Genomic DNA, 13,636 nt, shown 5'->3' with positions numbered 1-13,636 from the left:
AAAACTGTTGCCCTGAAGACTGACTTTTTGTTCCCAGGCGGTGATTTCAATTGTACTGAGCTCAATTTAGATAGAAATCACATTGAGCCTCAGTTGGCTTCACGTAAATATCTCATTCATATTATTAAAAAATATGATTTATATGATATTTGGAGATGTTTAAAGGTGCTGTATGTATGTTTTTGACTGTACTAAAGCATAAAAATACCTTAATATGTTTTGAAGTTATTTGGGAACATGCTGAGTTTACTGTATATACTCATTTCTCTGAAAAACACTTCTACAGCCAGTTATTTTACTTTGAAATATGCGTTCTGTGTCGTAATATCTGTATTTGTTTTGGTCTGTGCAATACCCCACATTGCCAATTTACCCAATAGTATTTTGCCACCACAGGTTGCCAGTTGGCAGAAAACACAGCATATTGCAGCCGTGGAAGCCAGTGAACAAACAGAGATCGCAGATTCTACCCGACCTACAAAACCTCTGCACCCATCTAAAAATCTCTATGAATGGGAGCATATTAAAACTCGATATCAACTCATCATAAATCAACTCAATTTACAGTGTGTAAGTCTCCTTGTATTCCATTGTCAATTGCACTCGTTCCTGTTGCGTGTCCTCAATCTGGAAACCCGCGTGAACATCAAGTCTGAGAAGGAGGAGCGGGGGAAACAACTCTCTCCAATATTTTGAATTTGGACTGCAGTGCCCATTTCAACCACTAGCTGTCAATATCACATACTGCACCTTTAAATGGTAATGAGAGACAGTACACTTGGGTTCACACACGTGACAGTGTTATGTCATTAGCCAGATCGGACAGATTTTATCATTTGCATGCTTTGTTTAAGATCGTCACCTTGTCTCCATTTCTAAGCACTGCCTCCTAAAATATATATAAACTACAGTGTACACTGCCTTAGTCAGACTTGACTGTAGCCGACAGCTCGTGTTCTCAATAAAGAATCCTGCTGAAGAGTCTCCTGGTCTTCGTTTCTGAGTTTCCTACAAATACTAACTTATTAAATTATATATATTTTTAATATATATTCTTCTTTTTATTAATTACAACAGTGGTGGGATGTTGGCAAGGTACAAATAAGACAAAACAGTAAACTCACAATGTTATTAAGGAGTTGACTTGTTCTTTAGAGTTTTTAGAAAAAGAGTTAATTAAATCTCAAAATCTGGCTCAATCTACTGGTGAGCTTCGCTATTTGTAAGCCTGTGCTCAAAGAAGAAAGCTCAGTTTGCTGATCTACTGGGGCATAAAATACAGGGGGCTCTGGTCCGTTCATGTTTTCAAAGCAATGATCAGATGGATGCAGCATCCAAATACTTTTTCAATCTGGAAAAAAGAATGGTGAGAAACGTTATATTCATGCATTGCATCCGAAGATGAAGTGTTATTGTCAGATCCTGCTGGTATTCGGGGAAGAGCAGTTCATTTTTATCAAAATCTTTATAGAAGTGAGTTAAAGTCAGGGTGTTGTGAGGAGAACGTTTTCCTTGACAGTCTATCAGAGGTGTCAGAGGTGGCTAATAATGATCTCGCAGGAGTGCTGACCCTGGAAGAGCTCTATAAGGCCCTGTTGCTCCAATTGTTCCAGAAGTTACTGGGTTTTTTTCTTCTTTTTTTTGACTCCTCCATTGCTTGAAATAATTGTTCTGCGCTCTTCCTTTTTTGCTCTTAGAGTTTGTTTGTACACTCTTAAGAGCTTCATGATATTGATTGTGGAGTTCTTCATTGTCAGGATCTGTGTTTTTGATTGGAAAGATTTCATACTGTTGTCGAATGCGTTTGCACTGTCGAACCATATTTCGTTGGAGTTTTTTGGTTTCTTTTTTGATGATTTTTTCAAATTGCACATGGATGCTGATTGGTGGAATATGTTGGTAATGTCACTTAGTGGCAGATTTATACCTATTTTATTTTGTGGATATGTGTTAATTATAAATTTGTCAAATAATAATTTGATCGTTTGACTTTCTATTGCATTTTGATAATTTTCTGTGCTGTTTTTGTCCACTTGTAGGATTGTTGAAGCCTCAGTAAATGAGAGGGTTGTCTGTGTGATTCATTGGTTTAAGTTCATTTTAGATATAGTGTCATTTTACAGTGGTCTGACAGGTGTTTGAGGCCTGACTGTGAATGCTCTGAGATGCACTGGGTCAATGTCTGTAATGAAATAATCTACAGTACTGTTGCCCAGAATAGTATTAAAGGTGTAACAGCCAAAAGAGTCTCCCTGTATGCGGCCGTTCACTATATCCAGGCCCAGTGATCACAGAGCTCTAGTAGGCTTTTCCCACTTTTGTTTGTGAATTTGTCATAATTATTTCTGAGGTGGTATGAGGGCAGAGGGTGCATGGCTGGTGTTAATATATTAGTCTCCCTGAGGAATGACAAATTCTGGTTTGTTTCCAGTTCTGGCATTTAAATCGCCACACATTAATACATTTCCTTTTGTCTGAATATGGCAGATCTCCTCTTGCAGGATGGAGAAGGTTTCTTCATTGTAATAGTAAGATTCAGCCGGGGGTAAATATGTTGCACACAAGAACATGTGACGGTCTGTGAAGACAATGGACTATCTTGCACCCAGCGCAATTGACTTTGTACACCGACGCATGTATCATTCCTATTTTGCACCCGCGCACAGCGGACTTTTCCCTCCACAGACGCATGTTGGTAAACTAGGAAATACATTTGCGCTCCCCGGGGCGGTTCAGCGCAAAGAGGAGGCGTGTTCAGGTGTCATGTCGAAAAGTGATTGTCTGCCGAAAATTGATTGCATTATTTATTGCAATAAGTAGAGGCTTCAATCATTTTGTTGTAAGTAGAATACTGCATTTTATGGGTTGTTTTCGACGTTTAAAGGTATTTTAACTGGTAAAAATGTCTGGATTGGTTGGTACACAGCAGGTAAAATAATGCAGAGTCTTAAGGATAATTGCAAAAGAGATCATGTCTTTATTTTATAAATAGCTCAGCAGTAAGTCATGTTATTATAGTCTACAGTTCGTTTTCCAAATACAAACATGTATTCCATCGGCAAAAACAAGCTTCTATTATTCTTATAATCATGTAAATGTCATACCTGATTCAGCTATAAACTGCAAACACTTATTTGGCCACAATTGTTGTTATGTTAAAAGAAACATTAAAGTATCACACAGACATACCTTTGCTATTACCACGGACATAAACTGATGGTTATTTGCACGTTATGTCTGTTTGATCCAGCTGTATACGTAAAGAGACTGGGCGCAATCAATTTTTGGCGGGTTGAAACGGTGTTTATCAATGATTTGTTTGTTCAAGTTTCTCCTTTATCAGTGCCGTCTGCAAGAGTAGTTGTCTCAGGTGTGCCGCCTTTTATTCCGAATAAGCTGATTGAACAAGCTTGTGTAGGTTTGGAAAGTTTGCAAGTGGTTTTAAGACGGTAACGCTTGGGTGCAAAGATGCGCGTTTATCTCACTTAACAGGCAAGTGTTCATGTTCTTAGATTCTCCAACACAGTCTTGGATGTATCCTTTAAGATAAAGCATGGAGGAGGATATTATACTGTATGCCAATTCAGGGAGCATGAAATGTTTTGAATGTGGCGATGTGGGACACAAGCGTCTTGCGTGCCCGCACAGAGAACAAGCTGAACGTGCAGAGAATCATATTGAACAAGTGCATGAAATTGATAGGCAAGTTGCTTCAAATTCTAGTAGTATGTGTACGTCTATTACTCAGGGAGATCGAATGCATAGTGTAGTTAATGAAAATATTGAGACAAATCGAGATGGTAAGGGAGATGATGGATCCTCAGAGCAATCAACTTCTGTCGAGAGCGCTGTGGTACTTTCAAAAGATGTAGAAAATACAGGGAAACAAATCAGTGAAATTGAAGCCACGGGTGAATGTGTGCCTATTGAAAAGAATGCTCGTTAACACTTTATATTACGACCCGCAAACAACTGCGTAAGTAAACCGAAATTACGGTGTACGTTTCTGTAATTATAGTGTACTTCCGTGTAGGTATAAGGGAACAATATGTTAAGTTTTGGGTAATAAAGGGGTAACAAGCATATACAACCTGCAAAGAATTTCGTAAGTAAACCGAAATTACGGTGTACGTTTCTGTAATTATAGTGTACTTCCGTAGGTATAAGGGAACAATAATTAAGTTTTGGGTAATAAAGGGGTAACAAGCAGATATACAACCTGCAAAGAACTTCGTAAGTAAACCGAAATTACGGTGTACGTTTCTGTAATTATAGTGTACCTCCGTGTAGGTATAAGGGAACAATATGTTAAGTTTTGGGTAATAAACAGCCCGTTCTCATCCCAAGTCGTCATATACTGACGCTTTCAAAATTTCTTCAATATCTGACGCACAAAGCACCCTTTAGCGACGCATAACCCTACCACAGACCTAAACCTACCCATAACCGAAGCGTCTCATATTGACGCTAAGGGCCCTATCTTGCACCCAGCGCAATTGACTTTGTACACTGACGCATGTATCGTTCCTATTTTGCACCCGCGCAAAGCGCGCTTTTCCCTCCACAGAAGCACGTCGCTAAACTAGGGAATGAACTTGCGCTCCCTGGGCGGTTCAGCGCAAAAAAGGAGGCGTGTTCCGGCGCAAACGTTCCTTCATGCTATTTTGCAGGTTTAGAAAACAATTGCGCCACTAACCAGGAAAAAATAGTTTAAAGTCAGTGGCGCGTTGCGCATGTTATTCATATGCTATTTTAAGGGCGCATGCTTGGCCATAATCAATGTAGCGTGTGCACAACGCGCATATTTGATTCTCTCATCTACACAGAAGCAGCAGTTTTCATTTTTGCAAATCATACATTATTGATAGATAGATAGATAGATAGATAGATAGATAGACAATTTATTATAAAAGCATACATCTAGCTTACACATTTACCCAAATTATCATACGCCTTTTTAACCGAAGTTAATTTGGGTGGGTTTCTCCATCCCCAACGTCCCTGACGAGAGCGTTGCTCTCCTTGAGAGCAACGCTCTCCTTTGCGCGTCTGGCAAATCCGCCGTTATAATAGGAATCCGCTTTAGAACAAAGCGCGTCTGCTCTTAAAGGGAATGTGAGATGACGCTCTGATTGGTTTATTTCACGTTACGCCCAAACCACACCTATGAATAATGAGGCTACTTCAGACCAACCCATTTTAGATTTGCGCCTGGCGCAAGAGTCATTTATCCCGCTGGGAAAATAGCAACAGCGCCAAGACCCGCCCACAAAGTTACTTGCGCTTTGCGCTTTGACACTTGCGTTTCAGATCGTTAAAATAGGGCCCTAAGGGTGCTTTGTGCGTCGGATATTGACGAACTTTCGAAAGCGTCAGTTACATGACGCCTAAACCTACCCATAACCGAAGCGTCTCATATGGACGCTAAAGGGTGCTTTGTGCGTCGGATATTGAAGAATGTCTGAAAGTGACGATTTGGGGATGAGAATGCGTTGTAATAAAGGGGTAACAAGCAGATATACAAGCAAATTATTTATAATGTAATTATTTTAAAACTAACAGGTACCTATTCTGTTAATATATTCCAGGCAAAAATTGTACGTCTGTTGTATATAAAAGTTTTTATCACATTTCTGGCAAAATATGTTCTTGTGCAATGTAGTTACAGGGTAATTTTGACATCTGTGGGTTGTAAATTAAACTTTTTTTTTGTTTTGTTTTCTTAATAAGAGTACCTTTCTCTGTAATTACTGTGCAAATAGTGTTGTTTCGTATTGTTACATTAAGTAGTGTTTGTTACCCGTTTCAATTGTGTAGTTACAGGGTAAGTGTAACTCCTGCGGGCTGTAAATTAAAGTGGCGCTTGTTACCCGCTTGTTCTGTGTAATTACAGGGTAATTGTAACTCCTGCGGGCTGTAAATTAAAGTGGCACTTGGTACCCCCTTGTTCTGTGTAGTTACAGGGTAAATACAACATTAAACCAGTATGCTGAAACAGACAAACCTAGCTTTACCATTAGCATTATCAACAAATTTCTAAATTAGTACTTGTAAAAGAACAGTAGCACAATTAAACCAAAAACATTTATTAAAACAAGTTTAACAATAAACAATCACAATGTTGAAATGACATCAACACTGTACAAACTGTAAACAGAACAGAAAAAATCTTGAAATCACACTGTACAAAGTGTATAAATAACAATAATCGCCAACAGTTGAACAGAGAAAACAAACAATTGGTTTAAACAAACAAAAAATTTAAAAAAATCAATGCCTTAACTTATTTTTTATAGGTAGCAGTTTATTTTCTTTTTTCATGTCCTCAATTTTCTTCCGAAGTTGGGCGCAATGATCATTTTCACGTTTAGCACCATGTTGTTTAAACAGCATTTGTGCCCATGGGCGTTCTGGTCTGAAAATGAGGTGTGTTCAGGCACATTGTTGGCGTGTTGCTATTTTGAGGCAACTAAAATAGACTACGCCATTGACCAACTAAAACCTGCTCTAAAGTCTAAAGTAAATGGCGCAATATTGTTTTTGTTATTTAATGAGCGCATTAGTAATACGGGACCATACGGGACGACAATGCGCGTTTGCTTATCACACATGGATGCGCAGCAGCACACAACCCTTTTTATAATATGAAAAATTAAAGGATTAAAATGATTATTATTGAAAAAAGATTATTATTGAGTCTCTTGGACATAAATGAGGACCGATTACGAGACAAAGCACAAGAACATATTTTGCCAGAAATGTGATAAAAACTTTTATATACAACAGACGTACAATTTTTGCCTGGAGTATATAACCAGAATAGGTACCTGTTAGTTTTAAAATAATTACATTATAAATAATTTGCTTGTATATCTGGTTGTACCCCTTTATTACCCAAAACTTAACATATTGTTCCCTTATACCTACACGGAGGTACACTATAATTACAGAAACGTACACCGTAATTTCGGTTTACTTACGCAGTTGTTTGCGGGTCGTAATATAAAGTGTTACCGAATGCTCTAATTGCATCTAAGGAGAAGGAAGTGTTTACTTCATTGAATGTTGGAAGCAGGGTGGAAAGTGATGCTGAAGAGATGGAACAGGATGAGTCAGATGGTGAAGGATTTGATGGGTCAAATAGAGTGAAAGATTTGTATTCTTTGGAGGAAATCAATAATTTCCTGGATGAAACGTTTGGACAGTCAGTTAAGGTTGATGATTGAAATTAATTAGGTCTGTGGTAATGTTACAAAAGATTTTTGGTTTTGATTTGTTGGATGAACGGAAGTGGTATCGGTTGAGAAAACATGTCATGGCACCTAAAAAGTTTTTAAAATCTAATAAAACTAGAAAAGGAAAAAAAGCCTTAGTAAAAAAATAAGTGATGTCAGCCTTGATCATGTTGCACTTTTTGTATATTTTTAATCCCTGTCTGTCCCTCTCTTTCTTTTTTCTATGGGGAGTTTAAGAGTGGACCAAACAATTTAAAAGGCAAACAAAAAATTTAATCCAAACAATTTAAAAGCCATTCTTTTTTTAAATCTCCTCATTTACAGTATTGTGCAAGGTTGCCCAGAATGGCAGGGCCTGATAGCTCCTAATAGGGCCATTAGGGGAGGGTCTTTGTCTTTCTCAGGTGAGAAAAGCTTACATATTAATGAGCTCTCGCATAAGGCTTTTTCACACAAAACGCGTCATAAAATTTTTAAATCAATATATTGTCTTATCTGAATGAGCAATCAGGGTGATTTTCACATAGTTTTAGAGCAAATATTCTAGGCTATGTGATACAATTTTCAAAAGTCTTGTGAAGAAATAATCAGTATGGGTTTCATAGCCTTATTTCAGTGAGAATTTTTTTTTTTGTATTTTCACAAACCACGCATAAATGTCATTATCTCAAAACTACAAACTTTTACATACATGCTGTTGATATATTATTGTAGCAGAGTTTGTGCTGAATACAGTGTAATTAGACTTTAGCCATGAAAATGTCACAAGTAACAGAAATAACCAGAAATGTCAGAGCATGTCAGAACACCTCCAGGGCCCAGAAAACAGCTCAGACCTCAGAGGGTTAAATATGAATGGCCGGACAGATAGACAGAAGAGAGAAATGGTTTAGGAGGTAAAAAAAATTAACAAACTAGATGTAATCTTTTTACAAGAAACCCATAGCACAATAAAAGATGAAGTTGATTCAAATTTTTTCTAAATCATGGGAGTAATGTGAGTGGAGGGGTAGCAATACTATTTTCTAGTAATTAAAAAATTAATGTAGTAAGTTCCTGTGATTTAGTTAAAGGTCGAGGTCAAATGGTTGAAGCTAACATAGAGGGTTCAATCTATTGTTTTATTAATATTTATGCCCCTAATATCGGGACTGAAAGAATAGATTTTTTCAATAATATAAAGAAAGCTCATGAGTTAAATGATTTTGACTATCTTATTCTAGGTGGGGATTGGAATTGTACTGTTGATTTTAACAATGACAGGCTTAGTGAGGAGCCACATTTACAATCTAGTAGGAATTTAAAAAGTTTATTGGTTCAGTTTGATCTAATAGGTGCATGGAGAATTAAATTTCCAAATGAAAGGCAATATACATGGGTCAGAATGGATGGAAGAGTTAACTGATAGTGTAATTAGACCAGTTGGATTTTCTGATCATCACCTTATTACTGTTACTATTTTTTTGAAGCAAGAAGTTAATAGATCTCAATGGCATTTTAATAATAAATTGCTCCAAGATGAAACATTCTGTGGGAATTTTAAAATTCTATGGCAGAAGTGGAAAGAAAAACAATTATCTTTTGAGTCTTTAAATAAGTGGTGGGAAGTTGGAAAGGCCCAAATCAGAATTTTCTGTCAACGATATACTTCTTTTTCTTCTGTTGTGTTAAAACAGGCCATAAAGGAGGTTGATGAGGCAATAAGAAAGATTGAAAATGACCTTTTAAATGGTGGGGATGCTGAAAGTAGCAACGCATTGAAAACAAAAAGAGTGGAGCTGAGTTCCTTGCTGCAAGAAAAAGTAAAAGGGGCCCTTGTGAGGTCAAGATACATTCAATTAAAAGAAATGGATGCCTCAAGTACTTTTTTCTTTAACCTGGAAAAAAAGTAGTGTGAAAGATCAGCGCATGACATGTCTGAGAGGTCCAGATGGGCATATAACAACAGATGGAGGTGAAATGAGAAGATGTGCCAAGGTTTTTTATACAGAGTTGTATGGCAAAGAACAATGTGATGAGGAATGTGTACAAGAACTCTTAGAAGGTCTGCCTAAGCTTAGAAGAATTGAACAAACTGAGCTGTATAAAGGAATAAGCTTGGAGGAACTCACCATAGCTGTTAATCAGCTGACCTCAGGGTGCTCACCTGGAATAGATGGACTCAGCATAGACTTTTTTCAGCATTTCTGGGGTTCTATAGGACCTGACGTTCATGAGGTCCTGATGAGCTCTTTTGAACAAAGCTTACTTCCAACCTCCTGTAGAAGAGCTGTTCTAACATTACTTCCTAAAAAAGGAGATTTATCTCATCTTAAGAACTGGAGACCTGTTGCGCTTTTATGTACTGAATATAAAGTGCTTTCCAGAGCTCTGTCTAATAGGCTGAAGCCTTATATTGGCTTACTTGTGCACATGGATCAGACCTATTGTATCCCAGATCTGACTATAATGGACAATTTATTTTTAATTAGAGATGTATTAGATGTGTGCAAAGTGTATGATCAGAATGTCGGACTTTTATCCCTGGATCAAAAGAAAGCATTTGACAGAATTGATCATAGGTTTTTGTTTTCTGTTTTAAAAGCTTTTGGTTTTGGAGAGAGATTTATAGCCTGGAGAAGTCTCCTTTATAACAGAGCTTCATGTATGGTTAACGTGGGGAGGGGACTTAGTCGACCAATACCAGTGGAAAGAGGAATAAGGCGAGGTTGTCCTATTTCAGGACAACTTTATTCTCTGGCTATTGAACCACTTTTATGCTTTCTTAGGAATAACTTGAATGGTTTTAGGTTACCAAACTGTAATTTTAACTCCCCTTTAGTTGTATCAGCATATACTGATGACATTCATATATTCATCAAAAATGATGATGATATATGTACAACTGTAAAGGCTTTGAAGTGTTATGAGAAGGCTTCTTCATCAAAAGTTAATTGGGATAAGTGAAGCTTTGCAAGTGGGAAAGTGGGAAGAGGAGAATCTGCCTTGTTTACCTGGAGGTTTAAAATGGGGAAAAAATGGATTAAAAGTGTTTTCCTTGGCACACAACAATATCAAGAAAAGAACTGGGAGGGAATAATGGATAAGGTGTGTGCAAAAATGTCCAAGTGGAAATGGTTGCTGCCCCAGATTGTCATACAGAGGTTGTGTTCTAGTAATGAATAATTTGGTTGCTTCTATGCTTTGGCATAAATTTATGGTTTTAAATACACCAAAAGCACTGATTCAAAGTTTACAGAGAAAATTTTTAGATTTTTTTTTGGTCAGGCTGTCATTGGATTAGAGCTGCAGCCCTTTATCTTCCTCTTTGTGAGGGTGGTCAGGGACTTGTTGATTTATCTTCACGGATTGCGACCTTTAGATTAAAATCTGCACAGAGATTTTTATATGGGAATGGGTTGAGATGGCATGAAACTGCAAGGTTGCTTCTACAGAAGGCAGGGAGGTTGGGGTACAGTAAGCAACTTTTTCTAGATTTTGGAGATTTAACATCTTTCTATGACTCAGTTTTACATGCATGGCAGATTTTGAAGTTTTCAAGAGATTCAACTGCGTTGCCTGGAATGTGGTTATTTGAAGAGCCTCTGTTTTATAATGATTTTATTTGTGTAAACTCGTTAAAGTCTGCCAGTCTACGCTCAGCACTGAGAGAGGCAGGATGTACAAAGCTAGGCCACCTCTTTAGAGCCATGCACTCATCCCTAGTTGAACTGGGTCAATTGGCCAATATAAGATCTGAGAGATTGATTCAAAAAATGGTGGATGAGGTTTGTGAGTCACTGCCACAGTCACTGAAAGCTTTTGCCAGTGACAGAGATGCGCTCGGTCAGTGGGTGGATGGGTGTGAATATGGTTTCCCAAACCTTGATGTTTCTCTAACAGTGGAAGAGGGGCTTGGCGTAGAGAATAGTTTTCTTTCATTTTCAAATGTACAGCTGGGTTCATTTGAAGAGTTGGATAAGAAAAAAATGTATATTCTGTGTGTGAAACTAATCCATTTGAGATCTTTGAAGGAAATGAAATCATCAAGGTGGTTTGATTCTTTTGGGCCAGATCAGTCCATTAAAGGCTGTTGGAGATCTTTGTATAAGTTACCAATTGATAAACGAACAGGAGATCTCCAATGGAGAATAATACATGGGGCTATAGCCACCAACAAACATGTAGCACATTTAGACCCCAGTCAAGGGGTGGAATGTCCATTCTGTACCCAAGATGAAACTTTGGTTCATTTGTTTTGTGGATGTTGTAGGTTAGGAGAGTTGTTTCATTTATTAGAACAGTGGTGCTTGATTTGGGGTGAATGTTTTTCTTTTTCTTTGTTTATTTTTGGACCAAAATATTCTGTAAAGAAAAAAACAAAAACATGTTTTGATGAATTGTGTGTTTGGAGTGGCTAAACTTTCCATATGGCTTTCCAGGAAACACATGATTCAGAAAGAAGGTTCAAAAGAAGTGGTTGGGATGTTTTTAGGAATATTAGCAGCTCGCCTTAGAATTGAATATGCTTATTATAAGTTGACAAATAATTTACAGTGTTTTGTTGAAAAGTGGTCTGTTGCAAATGTTCTTTGTGAAGTTGGTGATGATGGAAAGATGGTTGTATCTTTTTAATAATACAAAGTGTGTGTAAGATTGTTGTAATAATAATTTTGATGTTTTTAGAATGTTAAATTAGGAATTAAAGGATACTTTTCAATATCTCTCTCTCTCTCTCTCTCTCTCTCTCTCTCTCATACATACAACTCATATAGGTCCTGCCCCTAATGACACACGTCATATATGCTCTTTTGGGTATAAAATGGCCATCGTGTGCACATGACTGTGAAGTAGGTTTAGTTGCTCTAAGAAATAAGAAATTTACAAACTGTTTAATTCATAAAATTTAATTAAAATAAAACAATTAATTGATTTACAGAATTAATGAACTAAATCCATATAATGATCACATGATGGGAACCCCTAAAAAGTTATATTTATTAAGTGTCTGGCAGAACCCTTATAATGTTTCTTCTAAAGAGTGAAACCAGAGATGTATTACAAAGTATTATATCCAGTGCAGTTTTATTGGTATTTCTACTTAAGTATAAATATTTTTGTTGACTTTTATTTCATAACATTTGAATTTTGATGCTTATTGAGGCATTTTTATCTGTTTAGCTTTAACCTCAGGATGCACACATGCATTACCTGTAACTTGCACCTATAAAAAAAACACGTTTGAGCTAAAGAAGCTGTCAGATGCTGTTAGACTCAATACTAAATCGAATTAGATATTTTGTGTCTATTTAATTCCTCTCTGTTGCTCTGAGTCTCTTCTTTAAGTTCAGGAAGTGTTGAGTCTATAAGACAGACTGTGTGTTTGACAGCGTGTCATTAATAGATCAGGATGGAGCTCAGTTCACTTCTAATGATCTGTGAGTATTATTTTCTCATTTATGCATCAGTTGTGAATTTTGTATAATGTTGTAGTGAATCAGTGTTCATCTGTATTTCATCTTTTGAAGTATTCGGCCTGTTTTTTATTCATGCCGCTAATACTTTTGAGTATCAAATCCATCAGTAGTTCATGAAATCTGTGTGTGAAAGTGAAAAACACCTGATGTGCTGAATGAGATCAGTGTATTGATCATTACTGTGATTGTCGTTCAGTTTAGTTTGTTATGGTTCATGTGTGAATCAAACATATGCTGTCATGTTCTGTAAAGTTGTCTGTTTTCTTCAATAGATCTTCACTATCTACATTTATTCTTTAATTGTGATGTGGATCTCAGAAACTCAGATGTTGATTTGATGTCAGGTTTTGTTGTTCTGGAAACTTCTGGAGTTGTTGAAGAGTTTAGTAGTAGATGTGTAGATGTTGTGAGACGGCTTGTGTTTCTTCAGTCTCAAACTCTGACCAGTGACATTAATGACCACGATGAAGCCACTTCCCATGTGAAGCAATGATTACATGGAAAATAAGATCTTCAGACTGCGGTTTCAGTTCTGTCATGACAGCATCAGCGAACTATATTGAACATAGATGTTTTCTTCAATCTTCCTCTTTCACCCTCAATCTCTCCACTTACTGACTTATATAGATCTGGAAGAATATATAGAGTTGATTTGATATAATAGAAATGGGCAATGTTCAGCTGATGGAATAAAAAATGAAGCAAGTTCAGCTATCAGCTCCACACGCGACGCGAGTCCCGCGGATATAAAAGGAATATGGACATTTCATTCTACCGAACTACACGCGAGTGCAGAATTACTACTCACAGGTCAGTTTATTAGACAAATTAAACTTGTGAGGTAACGCAGCGCTGTTTCACTTGGTCTAACATTACACTAGCACACTAAACTGCATTTGAATGTGTTGAAATGTATGTGTTAGTCTGTCTGTATGAGACTAGCAG

Source organism: Abramis brama (genome assembly GCF_963993115.1).
Source record: "Abramis brama genome assembly, chromosome: 3".
NCBI lineage: Eukaryota > Metazoa > Chordata > Actinopteri > Cypriniformes > Leuciscidae > Abramis > Abramis brama.
The sequence above is the reverse complement of the archived record's forward strand: the minus strand, read 5'-3'. Positions refer to the sequence as shown.